The sequence below is a fragment of the Zophobas morio genome, unplaced genomic scaffold (genome assembly GCF_036711695.1).
Source record: "Zophobas morio isolate AGI-343-1 ecotype UQ-CSIRO unplaced genomic scaffold, CSIRO_AGI_Zmor_V1 ptg000007l, whole genome shotgun sequence".
NCBI lineage: Eukaryota > Metazoa > Arthropoda > Insecta > Coleoptera > Tenebrionidae > Zophobas > Zophobas morio.
Genome location: NW_026972112.1, coordinates 5,509,589 through 5,514,587, shown reverse-complemented (window position 1 = coordinate 5,514,587; position 4,999 = coordinate 5,509,589). Strand labels below are relative to the sequence as shown.

Sequence of the window (4,999 nt, the reverse complement as noted above, 5' to 3'; positions counted from 1 at the left end):
GTTTGAAATTTGAATGTTATTTCAGCATTTTTGTAACAAAACCACAACTCGAGCGTAGGCAGGGATGTTGTCTTTTGTAACCATGGAAACCGCGGCCTTCAGAAGAGCAACTAGATAACTAGATAACTAGATTAACTTTGATTTAATTAGGGATTTATGGTTTAAAGCTGTCATTCGAAAAAATATATACCGTTAATTTGGTTGGCAACCGATTTCGTAATGCAAAGATCCCTATGAAAAATGAAATTTATCATATCAGTGTGTTTCATCAATACTACAAACATTTTACTGATTTGAATTTTAATTTTGTATTAGTCATTAAGTATTAAAAAAAAATAATTACTTGTGACCAATTTAATGAAGCGTTTGGCGACAGCTGATTGGCGGAGAGTCGGTCACATGATAGTTAAATGTATTAAAAATTTAACAGCAGTTTTAGCGTTTTGTAAATGTACTCTTAGTTTTCGTTTGTTTACCAACAATTAATTGTCTTGAAAATAAACTATTTGTAATAAAATAAAACTGCGACACAATCGACTCTAAAACAAGTTTAGAAATCTTCTGACGAAATTCTTTCATTTATTATGCTTTTCTGCATAATCCAATAAGTACAACATTTTAGTAAATTTTACATAAAGTCGCACTATCGAACAAACGACATCGTTAATATATAATTAATGATTTGTGTTTTCTTGTATATGTATATACTTATCGAAATTAACATACTTATCCCTACCAGAAACTTAATGATGTCATATTTAGCAATTATTAATTAATTACATGGAACATTAGTGTTCAAAAGTTATTACTCAGGAACTAAAAAACAACCATGTGGGTCACATTTCTTCAAGCTAGCAATACAATAAATTTAATTTCGACAGGTCTGGTAACCAGATGTGGGTGCAAAGGTCCCTTTCTTGTTTATTACGGTTCTTTCTTAGAAGGAAGTAATTTGGTCAAGGGTTTTGCCAGCACAGACTCCCTTTTTCGAACATGGGTGTGCTAGACGTGAAAATACACCCATATCTGGCTACCTGAAACGAGATTTAAAACCGAGCAGTAAAATTGTCAATCGGAGGTTAAGCCGTTTCACTTTAATCTGGGTAGTTGTTAATATTCTTCTCGGAATTTATTCAGTTGCTTTAAGAACAATGCCATAAACCCCCAAACCCCTACGGCTCGAGATTTATTATTAGGGTTATGCTAATGAAATTTCTAGAACACATATTCTATGAATTAGACATTTTAAGCGGAAAGTTTGGATTCGCAGAACTCTTGATCCTTTCGGACAAGGAAGCATTGTTAGACTAATGAGCGGTTTAGAGAGGGTTTTTGGAAACTGAAATACAATGGTCACTATTTGAGTTCCAAGTAACTGGATACCTGAAACTAATATTTAAGGTGATGTTATCCGTTTAGTTTTCAGTGAATTTACAGTAGATTTTGTTTCACAAATACTAGACAACTAGTTGGAAACTGAACCCAATTTTTTTTTTACAATATCTTTGATATGCTATTAGTGTCCGGAACTTATAAAATTGGAGAAAAAATGACCTGTTTTGCTCTAATAAAATCGCAAATATGCTGAAAATCACACTAATATTAGGTCCGACTGTGCCGACCATAGTTATAAAATTCACATTAAAGTAAGTCATGGACATTCTTTGAAGTGTTTACTATGATATTTAAAAAAAAATAAAAAATTCGCGATTTATAAAACTTCATAATTTTGATTTAAAACTGATCATGTTTGAAGCTTTATTTTATTCGTTCCATTTGCTGTCTCTTACTGCGGTCTCTCTCGGATTGGGGTCTAACACCCACCGAACGTTCTTGGACCGATGGGATAATTTATTACTTCCGACATGTTTTCGGTGACAAATTTAATCTTTGCATAAATTTACTTCAGTGTAGTTAGTGAACTCGTTGTAACCATTGAAATATATAAAGAGTAAATTTTGAAATGGGACGAAAGTCGAAGATTCCACTTTCAAAGCCACGAAAAAGTCGAAAAAACTTTTATCAGAATTATTATGTCAAAAACCTACTAAAACTACAAACAAAAAATGCAGTTTAATCATTTTTTGATTAGTTTTAGTATTATTATGCCTTTATTTCCTAATTTCTGTACATATAAATATTATTGTTTTTTAGACCCGCCTCTGTTTTTATACACTTACATAAAGTGTAAGTCAATGTTACTAATAGAAATTTTATTATTGTTACTTTATATAATCACCAATCCTATTGTTTCTCGGCTTTTTGTCACAGATCAAAGGGTATTACCTGAAAGAATTTTATTTTGTTGAATAAAAGATTACCATAAACCTTATAATTAGCCGGATAACGATTCAGTATACACAGGTAATTTCTATACCTCTTTAGTTTGAACTTAGCCGATACATTGATTAAATACATATAGATAGACCCATGCTATTGTTTGGAGCGAACAGGCCAACGGCCGGCGAACAAGAGATGGCGCACCAACGGTCGGCCGTCAAACGCCGGCGAAAAGCTTGGACACCAATCACGCGCATAGGTAACACAAATCACACTAATAATATATTTAATAAATCTACCACTCGATAGAGGGCGACGAAAAAGTGTGTAAAAATCTCATAGTTAGCATTTAAATAATTTGCAACGTTGCCAGATGAGCCTAACACAAATTTGCCGTTATTTCTAGCCAAGTAGGATTTATTTCGTTTAAAAGTTTCTGATAAAGAAATGGGATTATTATAATGAATAAAAATAAATAAAACAAACAAATTATTAAGTACTTGTTATTTTAAATACTTGTTAGTGCTAACATTATTATAAATACGGTCCGGTAACTCAAATTTTATAGAAAGAGTGAGATGTTTCAGGACGAGGCGACCGTAGGGAGCCGAGTTTTTAATTTCGAAACGAGTTCTGCGAAAAGAGTTATCGGAGGTATGTCGTTATGGATTTTATTTCATACTGTCAACATATTTTTTTTGTTCGATAAAATAATTACTATTTTGGAAAAAGTTCAAATCAAGTCACTTTTTCTGACATCGTTAGCAACCGCTGTTTGGCTAATGTTTTAATTTGTTTATTCGTGCAAATCAGCATCAAATGTTTAAACTAAAATTTATTAGTCTAGAGACGGACAGATATATACTAAAGACAAAACATATCCATTCATATATGTCTTAAAAAACGGGTAACATATGCCGCATAAACTAAAAAATAAGACATTTTCTTTCACATTTTATATTGTAAATGCAATTAAGTATATCGATAACTCGCTACTGAAAATTTATTGAAATATAATTTCTGCAAAAAAAAGATTGTTGTGGTTTTATGGTTTATTGACATAGTTTACTTATTTAAAATGAATATTTTTCATACATAGCACAAGTTCTTGATATTATTTATTTTAATTTCAAATAATAATTGTGTTTCCTTTAATTTTAACCAAGAAAATTTTTCGGTTATTATCCAACATACTTTTGTACATTAAGAAACTCCATTCCACGTCGCGGGACGTTACAGAACAATATTTAAGTAAATAAGCTTCTCCAAAAAGAAGTCGTTTTTATGTGTTTTAAAACTCACTCTTTTATCTCCGGACTTTCGGCTTTTTAATGTTTCACTTCGACACAAGAATATAAACAGTGGAAAAATGGAACAGTTTTAAAAACTGTTCATCTATTTGTTCTGTCTTGCAGCGAGAAAGGAATATAGCATATTGTACCCACATTTCATAGTAAAAATATGGATCCGGTTTAAAATTTTACCTACCTACTTAATTACGTTAACAAACTAAAATTTTCATTGAAGAGACAGGCTGTTCTAGGAAACTTTATTACAAATCTCTTCATTTACGAGCTGCTGAAGGACCGCCTGTCTCATTGATAATTCTTACCTACTTCAGTTCTTACCTGGCTTGTACTTAAGAATGAAGCGAAAAATGTTCCAACAATAAAAACCAAAATGTACAGACTGGAAATATAGTAAATGGGGTAGTACCTACATACAAACGTATGCGTAATAGTTCGTTAGACATTAGGTATTTATCAAAATTAACCAAATCTCTTAGTTTACGCACTATTGGACGAGCACTCCTTAAAACGGTCAGAATACTTAATCGCATTATTCCATTCACACCTACCTTAAACTTTGCCAGATGAACCTAACACAAATTTGCGGATATTTCTCGTCAACCTGGTAATATTTGATTTTGAAGTTTCTAGAAGTATCTCAATGGGAATATTATAATGGACAAATAAAACAAACAAATTATTGTTATTATTATTTGTTGTTTTAATCCATTAGACGCTTATAGGCTATCGCATACTTTTCTTGAAAAATCGGTAATAAATTCAGTGAAGCATCTTTGCCCCTTAATTCCTATGGGTAAATTGGGATTTTGAATAGAGATCGCAGAAACATTTTTTATGGTTTTATGGTTTATTTACATAATTTACTTATTTACAATGAATGTTTTTAATATATAATACAAGTTCTTGATATTATTTATTTTTATTACAATTAATAATCTTGTGTTATTTTTCATTTTCAACAAGAAAATTTTGTCGCTTATTATCTAACATATTTTTATACAATGAGAAACACCATATGTTTCACATCACAGGACGTTGTAGGAAAATACTTAAGTAAATAAGCTTTTGTTATTTCACTTCGACGCAAGAACCGTTTCAAAGAAAACAAACAGTGAAAAAGCGGGACAGATTCACAAAGTTTTCTGTTCTTTTTTTCTTCGGTTTTGCAGTGGGTGGGAAATATGGTGTATTGTACATTTTACAATAAAAATATCGATTTCAGGCAAATTTCCGCACCACCAATGAGGTATTGCCACGGCGCGTTTTTTTTTTTGTTTTAGCAGTGCTATCCCCAATAGGCCTAATGCACTACTTGCCGATATTGATTCAGATAATTATCCGCTGAATTAAGACATGATACTGGAAAACTGACACAAATAAACCACTCAATTTACAAAAACTGCAGCTTA

The 4,999-nt window shown here is 31.5% G+C and overlaps 1 protein-coding gene across 1 annotated transcript in view; it reads left to right on the top strand.

Moving 5' to 3' along the window:
- LOC135124352 (uncharacterized) overlaps positions 1-4,999 on the top strand; it is a 32,380-nt gene that overhangs the window by 17,308 nt on the left and 10,073 nt on the right. The window lies entirely within an intron of this gene.